We start from the raw sequence: 24,860 nt of genomic DNA, 5'->3' as shown, positions 1-24,860 counted from the left end.
AGTCATTTCGTTGCAAGCGGGTTTTTAAGTGCTCTGGAGTCATTTCGTTGCAAGCGGGTTTTTAAGTGCTCTGGACTCATTTCGTTGCAAGCGGGTTTTTAAGTGTTCTGGAGTCATTTCGTTGCAAGCGGGTTTTTAAGTGCTCTGAAGGCATTTCGTTGTAAGCGGGTTTTTAAGTGCTCTGGAGTCATTTCGTTGCAAGCGGGTTTTTAAGTGTTCTGGAGTCATTTCGTTGCAAGCAGGTTTTTAAGTGCTCTGGAGTCATTTCGTTGCAAGCGGGTTTTTAATTGCTCTGGAGTCATTTCGTTGCAAGCGGGTTTTTAAGTGTTTTGGAGTCATTTCGTTGCAAGCGGGTTTTTAAGTGCTCTGGAGTCATTTCGTTGCAAGCGGGTTTTTAAGTGCTCTGGAGTCATTTCGTTGCAAGCGGGTTTTTAAGTGCTCTGGAGTCATTTCGTTGCAAGCGGGTTTTTAAGTGCTCTGGAGTCATTTCGTTGCAATCGGGTTTTTAAGTGCTCTGGAGTCATTTCGTTGCAAGCGGGTTTTTACGTGCTCTGGAGTCATTTCATTGCAAGCGGGTTTTTACATACTTCTCAGACATTTCACTGGAAGCGGGTTTTTTAAGTGCTCTGGAGTCATTTCGTTGCAAGCGGGTTTTTAAGTACTCTGGAGTCATTTCGTTGCAAGCGGGTTTTTAAGTGCTCTGGAGTCATTTCCTTGCAAGCGGGTTTTTAAGTGCTCTTGAGTCATTTCGTTGCAAGTGGGTGTTTAAGTGCTCTGGAGTCATTTCGTTGCAAGCGGGTTTTTAAGTGATCTGGAATCATTTCGTTGCAAGCGGGTTTTTAAGTGCTCTGGAGTCATTTCGTTGCAAGCGGGTTTTTAAGTGCTCTGGAGTCATTTCGTTGCAAGCGGGATTTTACGTGCTCTGGAGTCATTTCATTGCAAGCGGGTTTTTACATACTTCTCAGACATTTCACTGGAAGTGGGTTTTTTAAGTGCTCTGGAGTCATTTTGTTGCAAGCGGGTTTTTAAGTGCTCTGGAGTCATTTCGTTGCAAGCGGGTTTTTAAGTGCTCTGGAGTCATTTCGTTGCAAACGGGTTTTTAAGTGCTCTGGAGTCATTTCGTTGCAAGCGGGTTTTTAAGTACTCTGGAGTCATTTCGTTGCAAGCGGGTTTTTAAGTGCTCTGGAGTCATTTCCTTGCAAGCGGGTTTTTAAGTGCTCTTGAGTCATTTCGTTGCAAGTGGGTGTTTAAGTGCTCTGGAGTCATTTCGTTGCAAGCGGGTTTTTAAGTGATCTGGAATCATTTCGTTGCAAGCGGGTTTTTAAGTGCTCTGGAGTCATTTCGTTGCAAGCGGGTTTTTAAGTGCTCTGGAGTCATTTCGTTGCAAGCGGGATTTTACGTGCTCTGGAGTCATTTCATTGCAAGCGGGTTTTTACATACTTCTCAGACATTTCACTGGAAGTGGGTTTTTTAAGTGCTCTGGAGTCATTTTGTTGCAAGCGGGTTTTTAAGTGCTCTGGAGTCATTTCGTTGCAAGCGGGTTTTTAAGTGCTCTGGAGTCATTTCGTTGCAAACGGGTTTTTAAGTGCTCTGGAGTCATTTCGTTGCAAGCGGGTGTTTAAGTGCTCTGGAGTCATTTCGTTGCAAGCGGGTTTTTAAGTGCTCTGGAGTCATTTCGTTGCAAGCGGGTTTTTAAGTGCTCTGGAGTCATTTCGTTGCAAGCGGGATTTTACGTGCTCTGGCGTCATTTCATTGCAAGCGGGTTTTTACATACTTCTCAGACATTTCACTGGAAGTGGGTTTTTTAAGTGCTCTGGAGTCATTTTGTTGCAAGCGGGTTTTTAAGTGCTCTGGAGTCATTTCTTTGCAAGCGGGTTTTTAAGTGCTCTGGAGTCATTTCGTTGCAAGCGGGTTTTTAAGTGCTCTGGAGTCATTTCGTTGCAAGCGGGTGTTTAAGTGCTCTGGAGTCATTTCGTTGCAAGCGGGTTTTTAAGTGCTCTGGAGTCATTTCGTTGCAAGCGGGTTTTTAAGTGCTCTGGAGTCATTTCGTTGCAAGCGGGTTTTTAAGTGCTCTGGAGTCATTTCGTTGCAAGCGGGTTTTTAAGTGCTCTGCAGTCATTTCGTTGCAAGCGGGTTTTTAAGTGCTCTGGACTCATTTCGTTGCAAGCGGGTTTTTAAGTGTTCTGGAGTCATTTCGTTGCAAGCGGGTTTTTAAGTGCTCTGAAGGCATTTCGTTGTAAGCGGGTTTTTAAGTGCTCTGGAGTCATTTCGTTGCAAGGGGGTTTTTAAGTGCTCTGGAGTCATTTCGTTGCAAGCGGGTTTTTAAGTGCTCTGGAGTCATTTCGTTGCAAGGGGGTTTTTAAGTGCTCTGGAGTCATTTCGTTGCAAGCGGGTTTTTAAGTGCTCTGGAGTCATTTCGTTGCAAGCGGGTTTTTAAGTGCTCTGGAGTCATTTCGTTGCAAGCGGGTTTTTAAGTGCTCTGAAGGCATTTCGTTGTAAGCGGGTTTTTCAGTGTTCTGGAGTCATTTCGTTGCAAGCGGGTTTTTACGTGCTCTGGAGTCATTTCATTGCAAGCGGGTTTTTACATACTTCTCAGACATTTCACTGGAAGCGGGTTTTTTAAGTGCTCTGGAGTCATTTCGTTGCAAGCGGGTTTTTAAGTACTCTGGAGTCATTTCGTTGCAAGCGGGTTTTTAAGTGCTCTGGAGTCATTTCCTTGCAAGCGGGTTTTTAAGTGCTCTGGAGTCATTTCGTTGCAAGTGGGTGTTTAAGTGCTCTGGAGTCATTTCGTTGCAAGCGGGTTTTTAAGTGATCTGGAATCATTTCGTTGCAAGCGGGTTTTTAAGTGCTCTGGAGTCATTTCGTTGCAAGCGGGTTTTTAAGTGCTCTGGAGTCATTTCGTTGCAAGCGGATTTTACGTGCTCTGGAGTCATTTCATTGCAAGCGGGTTTTTACATACTTCTCAGACATTTCACTGGAAGTGGGTTTTTTAAGTGCTCTGGAGTCATTTTGTTGCAAGCGGGTTTTTAAGTGCCCTGGAGTCATTTCGTTGCAAGCGGGTTTTTAAGTGCTCTGGAGTCATTTCGTTGCAAGCGGGTTTTTAAGTTCTCTGGAGTCATTTCGTTGCAAGCGGGGGTTTAAGTGCTCTGGAGTCATTTCGTTGCAAGCGGGTTTTTAAGTGCTCTGGAGTCATTTCGTTGCAAGCGGGTTTTTAAGTGCTCTGGAGTCATTTCGTTGCAAGCGGGTTTTTAAGTGCTCTGGAGTCATTTCGTTGCAAGCGGATTTTACGTGCTCTGGAGTCATTTCATTGCAAGCGGGTTTTTACATACTTCTCAGACATTTCACTGGAAGTGGGTTTTTTAAGTGCTCTGGAGTCATTTTGTTGCAAGCGGGTTTTTAAGTGCCCTGGAGTCATTTCGTTGCAAGCGGGTTTTTAAGTGCTCTGGAGTCATTTCGTTGCAAGCGGGTTTTTAAGTTCTCTGGAGTCATTTCGTTGCAAGCGGGGGTTTAAGTGCTCTGGAGTCATTTCGTTGCAAGCGGGTTTTTAAGTGCTCTGGAGTCATTTCGTTGCAAGCGGGTTTTTAAGTGCTCTGGAGTCATTTCGTTGCAAGCGGTATTTTTAAGTGCTCTGGAGTCATTTCGTTGCAAGCGGGTTTTTAAGTGCTCTGGAGTCATTTCGTTGCAAGCGGGTTTTTAAGTGCTCTGGAGTCATTTCGTTGCAAGCGGGTTTTTAAGTGCTCTGAAGGCATTTCGTTGTAAGCGGGTTTTTCAGTGCTCTGGAGTCATTTCGTTGCAAGCGGGTTTTTACGTGCTCTGGAGTCATTTCATTGCAAGCGGGTTTTTACATACTTCTCAGACATTTCACTGGAAGCGGGTTTTTTAAGTGCTCTGGAGTCATTTCGTTGTAAGCGGGTTTTTAAGTACTCTGGAGTCATTTCGTTGCAAGCGGGTTTTTAAGTGCTCTGGAGTCATTTCGTTGCAAGCGGGTTTTTAAGTTCTCTGAGGTCATTTCGTTGCAAGCGGGTGTTTAAGTGCTCTGGAGTCATTTCGTTGCAAGCGGGTTTTTAAGTGCTCTGGAGTCATTTCGTTGCAAGCGGCTTTTTAAGTGCTCTGGAGTCATTTCGTTGCAAGCGGGTTTTTAAGTGCTCTGGAGTCATTTCGTTGCAAGCGGGTTTTTAAGTGCTCTGGAGTCATTTCGTTGCAAGCGGGTTTTTAATTGCTCTGGAGTCATTTCGTTGCAAGCGGGTTTTTAAGTGCTCTGGAATCATTTCGTTGCAAGCGGGTTTTTAAGTGCTCTGGAGTCATTTCGTTGCAAGCGGGTTTTTAAGTGCTCTGGAGTCATTTCGTTGCAAGCGGGTTTTTCAGTGCTCTGGAGTCATTTCGTTGCAAGCGGGTTTTTAAGTGCTCTGGAGTCATTTCGTTGCAAGCGGGTTTTTAAGTGCTCTGGAGTCATTTCGTTGCAAGCGGGTTTTTAAGTGCTCTGGAGTCATTTCGTTGCAAGCGGGTTTTTAAGTGCTCTGGAGTCATTTCGTTGCAAGCGGGTTTTTAAGTGCTCTGAAGGCATTTCGTTGTAAGCGGGTTTTTCAGTGCTCTGGAGTCATTTCGTTGCAAGCGGGTTTTTACGTGCTCTGGAGTCATTTCATTGCAAGCGGGTTTTTACATACTTCTCAGACATTTCACTGGAAGCGGGTTTTTTAAGTGATCTGGAGTCATTTCGTTGTAAGCGGGTTTTTAAGTACTCTGGAGTCATTTCGTTGCAAGCGGGTTTTTAAGTGCTCTGGAGTCATTTCGTTGCAAGCGGGTTTTTAAGTGCTCTGGACTCATTTCGTTGCAAGCGGGTTTTTAAGTGTTCTGGAGTCATTTCGTTGCAAGCGGGTTTTTAAGTGCTCTGAAGGCATTTCGTTGTAAGCGGGTTTTTAAGTGCTCTGGAGTCATTTCGTTGCAAGCGGGTTTTTAAGTGTTCTGGAGTCATTTCGTTGCAAGCAGGTTTTTAAGTGCTCTGGAGTCATTTCGTTGCAAGCGGGTTTTTAATTGCTCTGGAGTCATTTCGTTGCAAGCGGGTTTTTAAGTGTTCTGGAGTCATTTCGTTGCAAGCGGGTTTTTAAGTGCTCTGGAGTCATTTCGTTGCAAGCGGGTTTTTAAGTGCTCTGGAGTCATTTCGTTGCAAGCGGGTTTTTAAGTGCTCTGGAGTCATTTCGTTGCAAGCGGGTTTTTAAGTGCTCTGGAGTCATTTCGTTGCAATCGGGTTTTTAAGTGCTCTGGAGTCATTTCGTTGCAAGCGGGTTTTTACGTGCTCTGGAGTCATTTCATTGCAAGCGGGTTTTTACATACTTCTCAGACATTTCACTGGAAGCGGGTTTTTTAAGTGCTCTGGAGTCATTTCGTTGCAAGCGGGTTTTTAAGTGCTCTGGAGTCATTTTGTTGCAAGCGGGTTTTTAAGTGCTCTGGAGTCATTTCGTTGCAAGCGGGTTTTTAAGTGCTCTGGAGTCATTTCGTTGCAAACGGGTTTTTAAGTGCTCTGGAGTCATTTCGTTGCAAGCGGGTGTTTAAGTGCTCTGGAGTCATTTCGTTGCAAGCGGGTTTTTAAGTGCTCTGGAGTCATTTCGTTGCAAGCGGGTTTTTAATTAGTCTGGAGTCATTTCGTTGCAAGCGGGTTTTTAAGTGTTCTGGAGTCATTTCGTTGCAAGCGGGTTTTTAAGTGCTCTGGAGTCATTTCGTTGCAAGCGGGATTTTACGTGCTCTGGAGTCATTTCATTGCAAGCGGGTTTTTACATACTTCTCAGACATTTCACTGGAAGTGGGTTTTTTAAGTGCTCTGGAGTCATTTTGTTGCAAGCGGGTTTTTAAGTGCTCTGGAGTCATTTCGTTGCAAGCGGGTTTTTAAGTGCTCTGGAGTCATTTCGTTGCAAGCGGGTTTTTAAGTGCTCTGGAGTCATTTCGTTGCAAGCGGGTGTTTAAGTGCTCTGGAGTCATTTCGTTGCAAGCGGGTTTTTAAGTGCTCTGGAGTCATTTCGTTGCAAGCGGGTTTTTAAGTGCTCTGGAGTCATTTCGTTGCAAGCGGGTTTTTAAGTGCTCTGGAGTCATTTCGTTGCAAGCGGGTTTTTCAGTGCTCTGGAGTCATTTCGTTGCAAGCGGGTTTTTAAATGCTCTGGAGTCATTTCGTTGCAAGCGGGTTTTTAAGTGCTCTGGAGTCATTTCGTTGCAAGCGGGTTTTTAAGTGCTCTGGAGTCATTTCGTTGCAAGCGGGTTTTTAAGTGCTCTGGAGTCATTTCGTTGCAAGCGGGTTTTTAAGTGCTCTGGAGTCATTTCGTTGCAAGCGGGTTTTTAAGTGCTCTGGAGTCATTTCGTTGCAAGCGGGTTTTTAAGTGCTCTGGAGTCATTTCGTTGCAAGCGGGTTTTTAAGTGCTCTGAAGGCATTTCGTTGTAAGCGGGTTTTTCAGTGCTCTGGAGTCATTTCGTTGCAAGCGGGTTTTTACGTGCTCTGGAGTCATTTCATTGCAAGCGGGTTTTTACATACTTCTCAGACATTTCACTGGAAGCGAGTTTTTTAAGTGCTCTGGAGTCATTTCGTTGTAAGCGGGTTTTTAAGTACTCTGGAGTCATTTCGTTGCAAGCGGGTTTTTAAGTGCTCTGGAGTCATTTCGTTGCAAGCGGGTTTTTAAGTTCTCTGAGGTCATTTCGTTGCAAGCGGGTGTTTAAGTGCTCTGGAGTCATTTCGTTGCAAGCGGGTTTTTAAGTGCTCTGGAGTCATTTCGTTGCAAGCGGGTTTTTAAGTGCTCTGGAGTCATTTCGTTGCAAGCGGGTTTTTCAGTGCTCTGGAGTCATTTCGTTGCAAGCGGGTTTTTAAATGCTCTGGAGTCATTTGGTTGCAAGCAGGTTTTTAAGTGCTCTGGAGTCATTTCGTTGCAAGCGGGTTTTTAAGTGCTCTGGAGTCATTTCGTTGCAAGCGGGTTTTTAAGTGCTCTGGAGTCATTTCGTTGCAAGCGGGTTTTTAAGTGCTCTGGAGTCATTTCGTTGCAAGCGGGTTTTTAAGTGCTCTGGAGTCATTTCGTTGCAAGCGGGTTTTTAAGTGCTCTGGAGTCATTTCGTTGCAAGCGGGTTTTTAAGTGCTCTGGAGTCATTTCGTTGCAAGCGGGTTTTTAAGTGCTCTGGAGTCATTTCGTTGCAAACGGGTTTTTAAGTGCTCTGGAGTCATTTCGTTGCAAGCGGGTGTTTAAGTGCTCTGGAGTCATTTCGTTGCAAGCGGGTTTTTAAGTGCTCTGGAGTCATTTCGTTGCAAGCGGGTTTTTAATTAGTCTGGAGTCATTTCGTTGCAAGCGGGTTTTTAAGTGCTCTGGAGTCATTTCGTTGCAAGCGAGTTTTTAAGTGCTCTGAAGGCATTTCGTTGTAAGCGGGTTTTTAAGTGCTCTGGAGTCATTTCGTTGCAAGCGGGTTTTTAAGTGCTCTGGAGTCATTTCGTTGCAAGCGGGTTTTTAAGTGCTCTGGAGTCATTTCGTTGCAAGCGGGTTTTTAATTGCTCTGGAGTCATTTCGTTGCAAGCGGGTTTTTAAATGCTCTGGAGTCATTTGGTTGCAAGCAGGTTTTTAAGTGCTCTGGAGTCATTTCGTTGCAAGCGGGTTTTTAAGTGCTCTGGAGTCATTTCGTTGCAAGCGAGTTTTTAAGTGCTCTGAAGGCATTTCGTTGTAAGCGGGTTTTTAAGTGCTCTGGAGTCATTTCGTTGCAAGCGGGTTTTTAAGTGTTCTGGAGTCATTTCGTTGCAAGCAGGTTTTTAAGTGCTCTGGAGTCATTTCGTTGCAAGCGGGTTTTTAATTGCTCTGGAGTCATTTCGTTGCAAGCGGGTTTTTAAGTGTTCTGGAGTCATTTCGTTGCAAGCGGGTTTTTAAGTGTTCTGGAGTCATTTCGGTGCAAGCGGGTTTTTAAGTGCTCTGGAGTCATTTCGTTTCAAGCGGGTTTTTAAGTGCTCTGGAGTCATTTCGTTGCAAGCGGGTTTTTAAGTGCTCTGGAGTCATTTCGTTGCAAGCGGGTTTTTAAGTGCTCTGGAGTCATTTCGTTGCAAGCGGGTTTTTAAGTGCTCTGGAGTCATTTCGTTGCAAGCGGGTTTTTAAGTGCTCTGAAGGCATTTCGTTGTAAGCGGGTTTTTACGTGCTCTGGATTCATTTCGTTGCAAGCGGGTTTTTACGTGCTCTGGAGTCATTTCATTGCAAGCGGGTTTTTACATACTTCTCAGACATTTCACTGGAAGCGGGTTTTTTAAGTGCTCTGGAGTCATTTCCTTGCAAGCGGGTTTTTAAGTGCTCTGGAGTCATTTCGTTGCAAGCGGGTTTTTAAGTGCTCTGGAGTCATTTCGTTGCAAGCGGGTTTTTAAGTGCTCTGGAGTCATTTCGTTGCAAGCGGGTTTTTAAGTGCTCTGGAGTCATTTCGTTGCAAGTGGGTTTTTAAGTGTTCTGGAGTCATTTCGTTGCAAGCGGGTTTTTAAGTGCTCTGGAGTCATTTCGTTGCAAGCGGGTTTTTAATTGCTCTGGAGTCATTTCGTTGCAAGCGGGTTTTTAAGTGTTCTGGAGGCATTTCGTTGCAAGCGGGTTTTTAAGTGCTCTGAAGTCATTTCGTTGCAAGCTGGTTTTTACGTGCTCTGGAGTCATTTCGTTGCAAGCGGGTTTTTAAGTGTTCTGGAGTCATTTCGTTGCAAGCGGGTTTTTAAGTGCTCTGGAGTCATTTCGTTGCAAGCGGGTTTTTAAGTGCTCTGGAGTCATTTCGTTGCAAGCGGGTTTTTAAGTGCTCTGGAGTCATTTCGTTGCAAGCGGGTTTTTAAGTGCTCTGGAGTCATTTCGCTGCAAGCGGGTTTTTAAGTGCTCTGGAGTCATTTCGTTGCAAGCGGGTTTTTAAGTGCTCTGGAGTCATTTCGTTGCAAGCGGGTTTTTAAGTGCTCTGAAGGCATTTCGTTGTAAGCGGGTTTTTACGTGCTCTGGAGTCATTTCGTTGCAAGCGGGTTTTTACGTGCTCTGGAGTCATTTCATTGCAAGCGGGTTTTTACATACTTCTCAGACATTTCACTGGAAGCGGGTTTTTTAAGTGCTCTGGAGTCATTTCGTTGCAAGCAGGTTTTTAAGTGCTCTGGAGTCATTTCGTTGCAAGCGGGTTTTTAAGTGCTCTGGAGTCATTTCGTTGCAAGCGGGTTTTTAAGTGCTCTGGAGTCATTTCGTTGCAAGCGGGTTTTTAAGTGCTCTGGAGTCATTTCGTTGCAAGCGGGTTTTTAAGTGCTCTGGAGTCATTTCGTTGCAAGCGGGTTTTTAAGTGCTCTGGAGTCATTTCGTTGCAAGCGGGTTTTTAAGTGCTCTGGAGTCATTTCGTTGCAAGCGGGTTTTTAAGTGCTCTGGAGTCATTTCGTTGCAAGCGGGTTTTTAACTGTTCTGGAGTCATTTTGTTGCAAGCGGGTTTTTAAGTGCTCTGGAGTCATTTCTTTGCAACCGGGTTTTTAAGTACTCTGGAGTCATTTTGTTGCAAGCGGGTTTTTAAGTGCTCTGGAGTCATTTCGTTGCAAGCGAGTTTTTAAGTGCTCTGAAGGCATTTCGTTGTAAGCGGGTTTTTAAGTGCTCTGGAGTCATTTCGTTGCAAGCGGGTTTTTAAGTGTTCTGGAGTCATTTCGTTGCAAGCAGGTTTTTAAGTGCTCTGGAGTCATTTCGTTGCAAGCGGGTTTTTAATTGCTCTGGAGTCATTTCGTTGCAAGCGGGTTTTTAAGTGTTCTGGAGTCATTTCGTTGCAAGCGGGTTTTTAAGTGTTCTGGAGTCATTTCGGTGCAAGCGGGTTTTTAAGTGCTCTGGAGTCATTTCGTTTCAAGCGGGTTTTTAAGTGCTCTGGAGTCATTTCGTTGCAAGCGGGTTTTTAAGTGCTCTGGAGTCATTTCGTTGCAAGCGGGTTTTTAAGTGCTCTGGAGTCATTTCGTTGCAAGCGGGTTTTTAAGTGCTCTGGAGTCATTTCGTTGCAAGCGGGTTTTTAAGTGCTCTGAAGGCATTTCGTTGTAAGCGGGTTTTTACGTGCTCTGGAGTCATTTCGTTGCAAGCGGGTTTTTACGTGCTCTGGAGTCATTTCATTGCAAGCGGGTTTTTACATACTTCTCAGACATTTCACTGGAAGCGGGTTTTTTAAGTGCTCTGGAGTCATTTCGTTGCAAGCGGGTTTTTAAGTGCTCTGGAGTCATTTCGTTGCAAGCGGGTTTTTAAGTGCTCTGGAGTCATTTCGTTGCAAGCGGGTTTTTAAGTGCTCTGGAGTCATTTCGTTGCAAGCGGGTTTTTAAGTGCTCTGGAGTCATTTCGTTGCAAGCGGGTTTTTAAGTGCTCTGGAGTCATTTCGTTGCAAGCGGGTTTTTAAGTGCTCTGGAGTCATTTCGTTGCAAGCGGGTTTTTAAGTGCTCTGGAGTCATTTCGTTGCAAGCGGGTTTTTAAGTGCTCTGGAGTCATTTCGTTGCAAGCGGGTTTTTAAGTGCTCTGGAGTCATTTCGTTGCAAGCGGGTTTTTAAGTGCTCTGGAGTCATTTCGTTGCAAGCGGGTTTTTAAGTGCTCTGGAGTCATTTCGTTGCAAGCGAGTTTTTAAGTGCTCTGAAGGCATTTCGTTGCAAGCGAGTTTTTAAGTGCTCTGAAGGCATTTCGTTGCAAGCGGGTTTTTAATTGCTCTGGAGTCATTTCGTTGCAAGCGGGTTTTTAAGTGTTCTGGAGTCATTTCGTTGCAAGCGGGTTTTTAAGTGTTCTGGAGTCATTTCGGTGCAAGCGGGTTTTTAAGTGTTCTGGAGTCATTTCGTTGCAAGCGGGTTTTTAAGTGCTCTGGAGTCATTTCGTTGCAAGCGGGTTTTTAAGTGCTCTGGAGTCATTTCGTTGCAAGCGGGTTTTTAAGTGCTCTTGAGTCATTTCGTTGCAAGCAGGTTTTTAAGTGCTCTGGAGTCATTTCGTTGCAAGCGGGTTTTTAAGTGCTCTGGAGTCATTTCGTTGCAAGCGGGTTTTTAAGTGCTCTGAAGGCATTTCGTTGTAAGCGGGTTTTTAAGTGCTCTGGATTCATTTCGTTGCAAGCGGGTTTTTAAGTGTTCTGGAGTCATTTCGTTGCAAGCGGGTTTTTAAGTGCTCTGGAGTCATTTTGTTGCAAGCGGGTTTTTAAGTGCTCTGGAGTCATTTCGTTGCAAGCGGGTTTTTAAGTGCTCTGAAGGCATTTCGTTGTAAGCGGGTTTTTACGTGCTCTGGAGTCATTTCGTTGCAAGCGGGTTTTTAAGTGCTCTGAAGGCATTTCGTTGTAAGAGGCTTTTTAAGTGCTCTGGAGTCATTTCGTTGCAAGTCGGTTTTTAAGTGTTCTGGAGTCATTTCTTTGCAAGCAGGTTTTTAAGTGCTCTGGAGTCATTTCGTTGCAAGCGGGTTTTTAATTGCTCTGGAGTCATTTCATTGCAAGCGGGTTTTTACATACTTCTCAGACATTTCACTGGAAGCGGGTTTTTTAAGTGCTCTGGAGTCATTTCGTTGCAAGCGGGTTTTTAAGTACTCTGGAGTCATTTCGTTGCAAGCGGGTTTTTAAGTGCTCTGGAGTCATTTCGTTGCAAGCGGGTTTTTAAGTGCTCTGGAGTCATTTCGTTGCAAGCGGGTTTTTAAGTGCTCTGAAGGCATTTCGTTGCAAGCGGGTTTTTAAGTGCTCTGGAGTCATTTCGTTGCAAGCGGGTTTTTAAGTGCTCTGGAGTCATTTCGTTGTAAGCGGGTTTTTACGTGCTCTGGAGTCATTTCGTTGCAAGCGGGTTTTTACGTGCTCTGGAGTCATTTCATTGCAAGCGGGTTTTTACATACTTCTCAGACATTTCACTGGAAGCGGGTTTTTTAAGTGCTCTGGAGTCATTTCGTTGCAAGCAGGTTTTTAAGTGCTCTGGAGTCATTTCGTTGCAAGCGGGTTTTTAAGTGCTCTGGAGTCATTTCGTTGCAAGCGGGTTTTTAAGTGCTCTGGAGTCATTTCGTTGCATGCGGGTTTTTAAGTGCTCTGGAGTCATTTCGTTGCAAGCGGGTTTTTAAGTGCTCTGGAGTCATTTCGTTGCAAGCGGGTTTTTAAGTGCTCTGGAGTCATTTCGTTGCAAGCGGGTTTTTAAGTGCTCTGGAGTCATTTCGTTGCAAGCGGGTTTTTAAGTGCTCTGGAGTCATTTCGTTGCAAGCGGGTTTTTAACTGTTCTGGAGTCATTTTGTTGCAAGCGGGTTTTTAAGTGCTCTGGAGTCATTTCTTTGCAACCGGGTTTTTAAGTACTCTGGAGTCATTTTGTTGCAAGCGGGTTTTTAAGTGCTCTGGAGTCATTTCGTTGCAAGCGAGTTTTTAAGTGCTCTGAAGGCATTTCGTTGTAAGCGGGTTTTTAAGTGCTCTGGAGTCATTTCGTTGCAAGCGGGTTTTTAAGTGTTCTGGAGTCATTCCGTTGCAAGCAGGTTTTTAAGTGCTCTGGAGTCATTTCGTTGCAAGCGGGTTTTTAATTGCTCTGGAGTCATTTCGTTGCAAGCGGGTTTTTAAGTGTTCTGGAGTCATTTCGTTGCAAGCGGGTTTTTAAGTGTTCTGGAGTCATTTCGGTGCAAGCGGGTTTTTAAGTGCTCTGGAGTCATTTCGTTTCAAGCGGGTTTTTAAGTGCTCTGGAGTCATTTCGTTGCAAGCGGGTTTTTAAGTGCTCTGGAGTCATTTCGTTGCAAGCGGGTTTTTAAGTGCTCTGGAGTCATTTCGTTGCAAGCGGGTTTTTAAGTGCTCTGGAGTCATTTCGTTGCAAGCGGGTTTTTAAGTGCTCTGAAGGCATTTCGTTGTAAGCGGGTTTTTACGTGCTCTGGAGTCATTTCGTTGCAAGCGGGTTTTTACGTGCTCTGGAGTCATTTCATTGCAAGCGGGTTTTTACATACTTCTCAGACATTTCACTGGAAGCGGGTTTTTTAAGTGCTCTGGAGTCATTTCGTTGCAAGCGGGTTTTTAAGTGCTCTGGAGTCATTTCGTTGCAAGCGGGTTTTTAAGTGCTCTGGAGTCATTTCGTTGCAAGCGGGTTTTTAAGTGCTCTGGAGTCATTTCGTTGCAAGCGGGTTTTTAAGTGCTCTGGAGTCATTTCGTTGCAAGCGGGTTTTTAAGTGCTCTGGAGTCATTTCGTTGCAAGCGGGTTTTTAAGTGCTCTGGAGTCATTTCGTTGCAAGCGGGTTTTTAAGTGCTCTGGAGTCATTTCGTTGCAAGCGGGTTTTTAAGTGCTCTGGAGTCATTTCGTTGCAAGCGGGTTTTTAAGTGCTCTGGAGTCATTTCGTTGCAAGCGAGTTTTTAAGTGCTCTGAAGGCATTTCGTTGCAAGCGAGTTTTTAAGTGCTCTGAAGGCATTTCGTTGCAAGCGGGTTTTTAATTGCTCTGGAGTCATTTCGTTGCAAGCGGGTTTTTAAGTGTTCTGGAGTCATTTCGTTGCAAGCGGGTTTTTAAGTGTTCTGGAGTCATTTCGTTGCAAGCGGGTTTTTAAGTGCTCTGGAGTCATTTCGTTGCAAGCGGGTTTTTAAGTGCTCTGGAGTCATTTCGTTGCAAGCGGGTTTTTAAGTGCTCTTGAGTCATTTCGTTGCAAGCAGGTTTTTAAGTGCTCTGGAGTCATTTCGTTGCAAGCGGGTTTTTAAGTGCTCTGGAGTCATTTCGTTGCAAGCGGGTTTTTAAGTGTTCTGGAGTCATTTCGTTGCAAGCGGGTTTTTAAGTGTTCTGGAGTCATTTCGTTGCAAGCGGGTTTTTAAGTGCTCTGGAGTCATTTCGTTGCAAGCGGGTTTTTAAGTGCTCTGGAGTCATTTCGTTGCAAGCGGGTTTTTAAGTGCTCTTGAGTCATTTCGTTGCAAGCGGGTTTTTAAGTGCTCTGGAGTCATTTTGTTGCAAGCGGGTTTTTAAGTGCTCTGGAGTCATTTCGTTGCAAGCGGGTTTTTAAGTGCTCTGAAGGCATTTCGTTGTAAGCGGGTTTTTACGTGCTCTGGAGTCATTTCGTTGCAAGCGGGTTTTTAAGTGCTCTGAAGGCATTTCGTTGTAAGAGGCTTTTTAAGTGCTCTGGAGTCATTTCGTTGCAAGTCGGATTTTAAGTGTTCTGGAGTCATTTCTTTGCAAGCAGGTTTTTAAGTGCTCTGGAGTCATTTCGTTGCAAGCGGGTTTTTAATTGCTCTGGAGTCATTTCATTGCAAGCGGGTTTTTACATACTTCTCAGACATTTCACTGGAAGCGGGTTTTTTAAGTGCTCTGGAGTCATTTCGTTGCAAGCGGGTTTTTAAGTACTCTGGAGTCATTTCGTTGCAAGCGGGTTTTTAAGTGCTCTGGAGTCATTTCGTTGCAAGCGGGTTTTTAAGTGCTCTGGAGTCATTTCGTTGCAAGCGGGTTTTTAAGTGCTCTGAAGGCATTTCGTTGCAAGCGGGTTTTTAAGTGCTCTGGAGTCATTTCGTTGCAAGCGGGTTTTTAAGTGCTCTGGAGTCATTTCGTTGTAAGCGGGTTTTTACGTGCTCTGGAGTCATTTCGTTGCAAGCGGGTTTTTACGTGCTCTGGAGTCATTTCATTGCAAGCGGGTTTTTACATACTTCTCAGACATTTCACTGGAAGCGGGTTTTTTAAGTGCTCTGGAGTCATTTCGTTGCAAGCAGGTTTTTAAGTGCTCTGGAGTCATTTCGTTGCAAGCGGGTTTTTAAGTGCTCTGGAGTCATTTCGTTGCAAGCGGGTTTTTAAGTGCTCTGGAGTCATTTCGTTGCAAGCGGGTTTTTAAGTGCTCTGGAGTCATTTCGTTGCAAGCGGGTTTTTAAGTGCTCTGGAGTCATTTCGTTGCAAGCGGGTTTTTAAGTGCTCTGGAGTCATTTCGTTGCAAGCGGGTTTTTAAGTGCTCTGGAGTCATTTCGTTGCAAGCGGGTTTTTAAGTGCTCTGGAGTCATTTCGTTGCAAGCGGGTTTTTAACTGTTCTGGAGTCATTTTGTTGCAAGCGGGTTTTTAAGTGCTCTGGAGTCATTTCTTTGCAACCGGGTTTTTAAGTACTCTGGAGTCATTTTGTTGCAAGCGGGTTTTTAAGTGCTCTGGAGTCATTTCGTTGCAAGCGAGTTTTTAAGTGCTCTGAAGGCATTTCGTTGTAAGCGGGTTTTTAAGTGCTCTGGAGTCATTTCGTTGCAAGCGGGTTTTTAAGTGTTCTGGAGTCATTTCGTTGCAAGCAGGTTTTTAAGTGCTCTGGAGTCATTTCGTTGCAAGCGGGTTTTTAATTGCTCTGGAGTCATTTCGTTGCAAGCGGGTTTTTAAGTGTTCTGGAGTCATTTCGTTGCAAGCGGGTTTTTAAGTGTTCTGGAGTCATTTCGGTGCAAGCGGGTTTTTAAGTGCTCTGGAGTCATTTCGTTTCAAGCGGGTTTTTAAGTGCTCTGGAGTCATTTCGTTGCAAGCGGGTTTTTAAGTGCTCTGGAGTCATTTCGTTGCAAGCGGGTTTTTAAGTGCTCTGGAGTCATTTCGTTGCAAGCGGGTTTTTAAGTGCTCTGGAGTCATTTCGTTGCAAGCGGGTTTTTAAGTGCTCTGAAGGCATTTCGTTGTAAGCGGGTTTTTACGTTCTCTGGAGTCATTTCGTTGCAAGCGGGTTTTTACGTGCTCTGGAGTCATTTCATTGCAAGCGGGTTTTTACATACTTCTCAGACATTTCACTGGAAGCGGGTTTTTTAAGTGCTCTGGAGTCATTTCGTTGCAAGCGGGTTTTTAAGTGCTCTGGAGTCATTTCGTTGCAAGCGGGTTTTTAAGTGCTCTGGAGTCATTTCGTTGCAAGCGGGTTTTTAAGTGCTCTGGAGTCATTTCGTTGCAAGCGGGTTTTTAAGTGCTCTGGAGTCATTTCGTTGCAAGCGGGTTTTTAAGTGCTCTGGAGTCATTTCGTTGCAAGCGGGTTTTTAAGTGCTCTGGAGTCATTTCGTTGCAAGCGGGTTTTTAAGTGCTCTGGAGTCATTTCGTTGCAAGCGGGTTTTTAAGTGCTCTGGAGTCATTTCGTTGCAAGCGGGTTTTTAAGTGCTCTGGAGTCATTTCGTTGCAAGCGAGTTTTTAAGTGCTCTGAAGGCATTTCGTTGCAAGCGAGTTTTTAAGTGCTCTGAAGGCATTTCGTTGCAAGCGGGTTTTTAATTGCTCTGGAGTCATTTCGTTGCAAGCGGGTTTTTAAGTGTTCTGGAGTCATTTCGTTGCAAGCGGGTTTTTAAGTGTTCTGGAGTCATTTCGGTGCAAGCGGGTTTTTAAGTGTTCTGGAGTCATTTCGTTGCAAGCGGGTTTTTAAGTGCTCTGGAGTCATTTCGTTGCAAGCGGGTTTTTAAGTGCTCTGGAGTCATTTCGTTGCAAGCGGGTTTTTAAGTGCTCTTGAGTCATTTCGTTGCAAGCAGGTTTTTAAGTGCTCTGGAGTCATTTCGTTGCAAGCGGGTTTTTAAGTGCTCTGGAGTCATTTCGTTGCAAGCGGGTTTTTAAGTGCTCTGAAGGCATTTCGTTGTAAGCGGGTTTTTAAGTGCTCTGGATTCATTTTGTTGCAAGCGGGTTTTTAAGTGTTCTGGAGTCATTTCGTTGCAAGCGGGTTTTTAAGTGCTCTGGAGTCATTTTGTTGCAAGCGGGTTTTTAAGTGCTCTGGAGTCATTTCGTTGCAAGCGGGTTTTTAAGTGCTCTGAAGGCATTTCGTTGTAAGCGGGTTTTTACGTGCTCTGGAGTCATTTCGTTGCAAGCGGGTTTTTAAGTGCTCTGAAGGCATTTCGTTGTAAGAGGCTTTTTAAGTGCTCTGGAGTCATTTCGTTGCAAGTCGGTTTTTAAGTGTTCTGGAGTCATTTCTTTGCAAGCAGGTTTTTAAGTGCTCTGGAGTCATTTCGTTGCAAGTGGGTTTTTAATTGCTCTGGAGTCATTTCATTGCAAGCGGGTTTTTACATACTTCTCAGACATTTCACTGGAAGCGGGTTTTTTAAGTGCTCTGGAGTCATTTCGTTGCAAGCGGGTTTTTAAGTACTCTGGAGTCATTTCGTTGCAAGCGGGTTTTTAAGTGCTCTGGAGTCATTTCGTTGCAAGCGGGTTTTTAAGTGCTCTGGAGTCATTTCGTTGCAAGCGGGTTTTTAAGTGCTCTGAAGGCATTTCGTTGCAAACGGGTTTTTAAGTGCTCTGGAGTCATTTCGTTGCAAGCGGGTTTTTAAGTGCTCTGGAGTCATTTCGTTGTAAGCGGGTTTTTACGTGCTCTGGAGTCATTTCGTTGCAAGCGGGTTTTTACGTGCTCTGGAGTCATTTCATTGCAAGCGGGTTTTTACATACTTCTCAGACATTTCACTGGAAGCGGGTTTTTTAAGTGCTCTGGAGTCATTTCGTTGCAAGCAGGTTTTTAAGTGCTCTGGAGTCATTTCGTTGCAAGCGGGTTTTTAAGTGCTCTGGAGTCATTTCTTTGCAAGCGGGTTTTTAAGTGCTCTGGAGTCATTTCGTTGCAAGCGGGTTTTTAAGTGCTCTGGAGTCATTTCGTTGCAAGCGGGTTTTTAACTGTTCTGGAGTCATTTTGTTGCAAGCGGGTTTTTAAGTGCTCTGGAGTCATTTCTTTGCAACCGGATTTTTAAGTACTCTGGAGTCATTTTGTTGCAAGCGGGTTTTTAAGTGCTCTGGAGTCATTTCGTTGCAAGCGAGTTTGTAAGTGCTCTGAAGGCATTTCGTTGCAAGCGAGTTTTTAAGTGCTCTGAAGGCATTTCGTTGCAAGCGGGTTTTTAATTGCTCTGGAGTCATTTCGTTGCAAGCGGGTTTTTAAGTGTTCTGGAGTCATTTCGGTGCAATTGGGTTTTTAATTGCTCTGGAGTCATTTCATTGCAAGCGGGTTTTTACATACTTCTCAGACATTTCACTGGAAGCGGGTTTTTACGTGCTCTGGAGTCATTTCATTGCAAGCGGGTTTTTACATACTTCTCAGACATTTCACTGGAAGCGGGTTTTTTAAGTGCTCTGGAGTCATTTCGTTGCAAGCAGGTTTTTAAGTGCTCTGGAGTCATTTCGTTGCAAGCGGGTTTTTAAGTGCTCTGGAGTCATTTCGTTGCAAGCGGGTTTTTAAGTGCTCTGGAGTCATTTCGTTGCAAGCGGGTTTTTAAGTGCTCTGGAGTCATTTCGTTGCAAGCGGGTTTTTAAGTGCTCTGGAGTCATTTCGTTGCAAGCGGGTTTTTAAGTGCTCTGGAGTCATTTCGTTGCAAGCGGGTTTTTAAGTGCTCTGGAGTCATTTCGTTGCAAGCGGGTTTATAAGTGCTCTGGAGTCATTTCGTTGCAAGCGGGTTTTTAAGTGCTCTGAAGGCATTTCGTTGTAAGCGGGTTTTTAAGTGCTCTGGATTCATTTCGTTGCAAGCGGGTTTTTAAGTGTTCTGGAGTCATTTCGTTGCAAGCGGGTTTTTAAGTGCTCTGGAGTCATTTTGTTGCAAGCGGGTTTTTAAGTGCTCTGGAGTCATTTCGTTGCAAGCGGGTTTTTAAGTGCTCTGAAGACATTTCGTTGTAAGCGGGTTTTTACGTGCTCTGGAGTCATTTCGTTGCAAGCGGGTTTTTAAGTGCTCTGAAGGCATTTCGTTGTAAGAGGCTTTTTAAGTGCTCTGGAGTCATTTCGTTGCAAGCCGGTTTTTAAGTGTTCTGGAGTCATTTCTTTGCAAGCAGGTTTTTAAGTGCTCTGGAGTCATTTCGTTGCAAGCGGGTTTTTAATTGCTCTGGAGTCATTTCATTGCAAGCGGGTTTTTACATACTTCTCAGACATTTCACTGGAAGCGGGTTTTTTAAGTGCTCTGGAGTCATTTCGTTGCAAGCGGGTTTTTAAGTACTCTGGAGTCATTTCGTTGCAAGCGGGTTTTTAAGTGCTCTGGAGTCATTTCGTTGCAAGCGGGTTTTTAAGTGCTCTGGAGTCATTTCGTTGCAAGCGGGTGTTTAAGTGCTCTGGAGTCATTTCGTTGCAAGCGGGTTTTTAAGTGCTCTGGAGTCATTTCTTTGCAAGCGGGTTTTTAAGTGTTCTGGAGTCATTTCGTTGCAAGCGTGTTTTTAAGTGCTCTGGAGTCATTTCGTTGCAAGAGGGTTTTTAAGTGCTCTGGAGTCATTTCATTGCAAGCGGGTTTTTACATACTTCTCAGACATTTCACTGGAAGTGGGTTTTTTAAGTGCTCTGGAGTCATTTCGTTGCAAGCGGGTTTTTAAGTGCTCTGGAGTCATTTCGTTGCAAGCGGGTTTTTAAGTGCTCTGGACACATTTCGTTGCAAGCGGGTTTTTAAGTGCTCTGGACTCATTTCGTTGCAAGCGGGTTTTTAAGTGTTCTGGAGTCATTTCGTTGCAAGCGGGTTTTTAAGTGCTCTGGAGTCATTTCGTTGCAAGCGGGTTTTTAAGTGCTCTGAAGGCATTTCGTTGTAAGCGGGTTTTTAAGTGCTCTGGAGTCTTTTCGTTGCAAGTGGGTTTTTAAGTGCTCTGGAGTCATTTCGTTGCAAGCGGGTTTTTAATTGCTCTGGAGTCATTTCGTTGCAAGCGGGTTTTTAAGTGTTCTGGAGTCATTTCGTTGCAAGCGGGTTTTTAAGTGCTCTGGAGTCATTTCGTTGCAAGCGGGTTTTTAAGTGTTCTGGAGTCATTTCGTTGCAAGCGGGTTTTTAAGTGCTCTGGAGTCATTTCGTTGCAAGCGGTTTTTTAAGTGCTCTGGAGTCATTTCGTTGCAAGCGGGTTTTTAAGTGTTCTGGAGTCATTTCGTTGTAAGCCGGTTTTTAAGTGCTCTGGAGTCATTTCGTTGCAAGCGGGTTTTTAAGTGCTCTGGAGTCATTTCGTTGCAAGCGGGTTTTTAAGTGCTCTGGAGTCATTTCGTTGCAAGCGGGTTTTTAAGTGCTCTGAAGGCATTTCGTTGTAAGCGGGTTTTTCAGTGTTCTGAAGTCATTTCGTTGCAAGCGGGTTTTTAAGTGCTCTGGAGTCATTTCATTGCAAGCGGGTTTTTACATACTTCTCAGACATTTCACTGGAAGCGGGTTTTTTAAGTGCTCTGGAGTCATTTCGTTGCAAGCGGGTTTTTAAGTACTCTGGAGTCATTTCGTTGCAAGCGGGTTTTTAAGTGCTCTGGAGTCATTTCGTTGCAAGCGGGTTTTTAAGTGCTCTGGAGTCATTTCGTTGCAAGCGGGTGTTTAAGTGCTCTGGAGTCATTTCGTTGCAAGCGGGTTTTTAAGTGATCTGGAGTCATTTCGTTGCAAGCGGGTTTTTAAGTGTTCTGGAGTCATTTCGTTGCAAGCGGGTTTTTAAGTGCTCTGGAGTCATTTCGTTGCAAGCGGGTTTTTAAGTGTTCTGGAGTCATTTCGTTGCAAGCGGGTTTTTAAGTGATCTGGAGTCATTTCGTTGCAAGCGGGTTTTTAAGTGTTCTGGAGTCATTTCGTTGCAAGCGGGTTTTTAAGTGCTCTGGAGTCATTTCGTTGCAAGCGGGTTTTTAAGTGCTCTGAAGACATTTCGTTGCAAGCGGGTTTTTAAGTGCTCTGGAGTCATTTCGTTGCAAGCGGGTTTTTAAGTGCTCTGAAGACATTTCGTTGTAAGCGGGTTTTTACGTGCTCTGGAGTCATTTCGTTGCAAGCGGGTTTTTAAGTGCTCTGAAGGCATTTCGTTGTAAGAGGCTTTTTAAGTGCTCTGGAGTCATTTCGTTGCAAGCCGGTTTTTAAGTGTTCTGGAGTCATTTCTTTGCAAGCAGGTTTTTAAGTGCTCTGGAGTCATTTCGTTGCAAGCGGGTTTTTAATTGCTCTGGAGTCATTTCATTGCAAGCGGGTTTTTACATACTTCTCAGACATTTCACTGGAAGCGGGTTTTTTAAGTGCTCTGGAGTCATTTCGTTGCAAGCGGGTTTTTAAGTACTCTGGAGTCATTTCGTTGCAAGCGGGTTTTTAAGTGCTCTGGAGTCATTTCGTTGCAAGCGGGTTTTTAAGTGCTCTGGAGTCATTTCGTTGCAAGCGGGTGTTTAAGTGCTCTGGAGTCATTTCGTTGCAAGCGGGTTTTTAAGTGCTCTGGAGTCATTTCTTTGCAAGCGGGTTTTTAAGTGTTCTGGAGTCATTTCGTTGCAAGCGTGTTTTTAAGTGCTCTGGAGTCATTTCGTTGCAAGAGGGTTTTTAAGTGCTCTGGAGTCATTTCATTGCAAGCGGGTTTTTACATACTTCTCAGACATTTCACTGGAAGTGGGTTTTTTAAGTGCTCTGGAGTCATTTCGTTGCAAGCGGGTTTTTAAGTGCTCTGGAGTCATTTCGTTGCAAGCGGGTTTTTAAGTGCTCTGGAGTCATTTCGTTGCAAGCGGTTTTTTAAGTGCTCTGGAGTCATTTCGTTGCAAGCGGGTTTTTAAGTGTTCTGGAGTCATTTCGTTGTAAGCCGGTTTTTAAGTGCTCTGGAGTCATTTCGTTGCAAGCGGGTTTTTAAGTGCTCTGGAGTCATTTCGTTGCAAGCGGGTTTTTAAGTGCTCTGGAGTCATTTCGTTGCAAGCGGGTTTTTAAGTGCTCTGAAGGCATTTCGTTGTAAGCGGGTTTTTCAGTGTTCTGAAGTCATTTCGTTGCAAGCGGGTTTTTAAGTGCTCTGGAGTCATTTCATTGCAAGCGGGTTTTTACATACTTCTCAGACATTTCACTGGAAGCGGGTTTTTTAAGTGCTCTGGAGTCATTTCGTTGCAAGCGGGTTTTTAAGTACTCTGGAGTCATTTCGTTGCAAGCGGGTTTTTAAGTGCTCTGGAGTCATTTCGTTGCAAGCGGGTTTTTAAGTGCTCTGGAGTCATTTCGTTGCAAGCGGGTGTTTAAGTGCTCTGGAGTCATTTCGTTGCAAGCGGGTTTTTAAGTGATCTGGAGTCATTTCGTTGCAAGCGGGTTTTTAAGTGTTCTGGAGTCATTTCGTTGCAAGCGGGTTTTTAAGTGCTCTGGAGTCATTTCGTTGCAAGCGGGTTTTTAAGTGTTCTGGAGTCATTTCGTTGCAAGCGGGTTTTTAAGTGATCTGGAGTCATTTCGTTGCAAGCGGGTTTTTAAGTGTTCTGGAGTCATTTCGTTGCAAGCGGGTTTTTAAGTGCTCTGGAGTCATTTCGTTGCAAGCGGGTTTTTAAGTGCTCTGAAGACATTTCGTTGCAAGCGGGTTTTTAAGTGCTCTGGAGTCATTTCGTTGCAAGCGGGTTTTTAAGTGCTCTGAAGACATTTCGTTGTAAGCGGGTTTTTACGTGCTCTGGAGTCATTTCGTTGCAAGCGGGTTTTTAAGTGCTCTGAAGGCATTTCGTTGTAAGAGGCTTTTTAAGTGCTCTGGAGTCATTTCGTTGCAAGCCGGTTTTTAAGTGTTCTGGAGTCATTTCTTTGCAAGCAGGTTTTTAAGTGCTCTGGAGTCATTTCGTTGCAAGCGGGTTTTTAATTGCTCTGGAGTCATTTCATTGCAAGCGGGTTTTTACATACTTCTCAGACATTTCACTGGAAGCGGGTTTTTTAAGTGCTCTGGAGTCATTTCGTTGCAAGCGGGTTTTTAAGTACTCTGGAGTCATTTCGTTGCAAGCGGGTTTTTAAGTGCTCTGGAGTCATTTCGTTGCAAGCGGGTTTTTAAGTGCTCTGGAGTCATTTCGTTGCAAGCGGGTGTTTAAGTGCTCTGGAGTCATTTCGTTGCAAGCGGGTTTTTAAGTGCTCTGGAGTCATTTCTTTGCAAGCGGGTTTTTAAGTGTTCTGGAGTCATTTCGTTGCAAGCGTGTTTTTAAGTGCTCTGGAGTCATTTCGTTGCAAGAGGGTTTTTAAGTGCTCTGGAGTCATTTCATTGCAAGCGGGTTTTTACATACTTCTCAGACATTTCACTGGAAGTGGGTTTTTTAAGTGCTCTGGAGTCATTTCGTTGCAAGCGGGTTTTTAAGTGCTCTGGAGTCATTTCGTTGCAAGCGGGTTTTTAAGTGCTCTGGACACATTTCGTTGCAAGCGGGTTTTTAAGTGCTCTGGACTCATTTCGTTGCAAGCGGGTTTTTAAGTGTTCTGGAGTCATTTCGTTGCAAGCAGGTTTTTAAGTGCTCTGGAGTCATTTCGTTGCAAGCGGGTTTTTAAGTGCTCTGAAGGCATTTCGTTGTAAGCGGGTTTTTAAGTGCTCTGGAGTCTTTTCGTTGCAAGTGGGTTTTTAAGTGCTCTGGAGTCATTTCGTTGCAAGCGGGTTTTTAATTGCTCTGGAGTCATTTCGTTGCAAGCGGGTTTTTAAGTGTTCTGGAGTCATTTCGTTGCAAGCGGGTTTTTAAGTGCTCTGGAGTCATTTCGTTGCAAGCGGGTTTTTAAGTGTTCTGGAGTCATTTCGTTGCAAGCGGGTTTTTAAGTGCTCTGGAGTCATTTCGTTGCAAGCGGTTTTTTAAGTGCTCTGGAGTCATTTCGTTGCAAGCGGGTTTTTAAGTGTTCTGGAGTCATTTCGTTGTAAGCCGGTTTTTAAGTGCTCTGGAGTCATTTCGTTGCAAGCGGGTTTTTAAGTGCTCTGGAGTCATTTCGTTGCAAGCGGGTTTTTAAGTGCTCTGGAGTCATTTCGTTGCAAGCGGGTTTTTAAGTGCTCTGAAGGCATTTCGTTGTAAGCGGGTTTTTCAGTGTTCTGAAGTCATTTCGTTGCAAGCGGGTTTTTAAGTGCTCTGGAGTCATTTCATTGCAAGCGGGTTTTTACATACTTCTCAGACATTTCACTGGAAGCGGGTTTTTTAAGTGCTCTGGAGTCATTTCGTTGCAAGCGGGTTTTTAAGTACTCTGGAGTCATTTCGTTGCAAGCGGGTTTTTAAGTGCTCTGGAGTCATTTCGTTGCAAGCGGGTTTTTAAGTGCTCTGGAGTCATTTCGTTGCAAGCGGGTGTTTAAGTGCTCTGGAGTCATTTCGTTGCAAGCGGGTTTTTAAGTGATCTGGAGTCATTTCGTTGCAAGCGGGTTTTTAAGTGTTCTGGAGTCATTTCGTTGCAAGCGGGTTTTTAAGTGCTCTGGAGTCATTTCGTTGCAAGCGGGTTTTTACGTGCTCTGGAGTCATTTCATTGCAAGCGGGTTTTTACATACTTCTCAGACATTTCACTGGAAGTGGGTTTTTTAAGTGCTCTGGAGTCATTTTGTTGCAAGCGCGTTTTTAAGTACTCTGGAGTCATTTCGTTGCAAGCGGGTTTTTAAGTGCTCTGGAGTCATTTCGTTGCAAGCGGGTTTTTAAGTGCTCTGGAGTCATTTCGTTGCAAGCGGGTGTTTAAGTGCTCTGGAGTCATTTCGTTGCAAGCGGGTTTTTAAGTGCTCTGGAGTCATTTCGTTGCAAGCGGGTTTTTAAGTGTTCTGGACTCATTTCGTTGCAAGCGGGTTTTTAAGTGCTCTGGAGTCATTTCGTTGCAAGCGGGTTTTTAATTGCTCTGGAGTCATTTCGTTGCAAGCGGGTTTTTAAGTGTTCTGGAGGCATTTCGTTGCAAGCGGGTTTTTAAGTGCTCTGAAGTCATTTCGTTGCAAGCGGGTTTTTACGTGCTCTGGAGTCATTTCGTTGCAAGCGGGTTTTTAAGTGTTCTGGAGTCATTTCGTTGCAAGCGGGTTTTTAAGTGCTCTGGAGTCATTTCGTTGCAAACGGGTTTTTAAGTGCTCTGGAGTCATTTCGTTGCAAGCGGGTTTTTAAGTGCTCTGGAGTCATTTCGTTGCAAGCGGGTTTTTAAGTGCTCTGGAGTCATTTCGTTGCAAGCGGGTTTTTAAGTGCTCTGGAGTCATTTCGTTGCAAGCGGGTTTTTAAGTGCTCTGAAGGCATTTCGTTGTAAGCGGGTTTTTAAGTGCTCTGGAGTCATTTCGTTGCAAGCGGGTTTTTACGTGCTCTGGAGTCATTTCATTGCAAGCGGGTTTTTACATACTTCTCAGACATTTCACTGGAAGCGGGTTTTTTAAGTGCTCTGGAGTCATTTCGTTGCAAGCGGGTTTTTAAGTGCTCTG

Source organism: Meriones unguiculatus, chromosome 20 (assembly GCF_030254825.1).
Source record: "Meriones unguiculatus strain TT.TT164.6M chromosome 20, Bangor_MerUng_6.1, whole genome shotgun sequence".
NCBI lineage: Eukaryota > Metazoa > Chordata > Mammalia > Rodentia > Muridae > Meriones > Meriones unguiculatus.
This window is presented reverse-complemented; position numbering follows the sequence as displayed.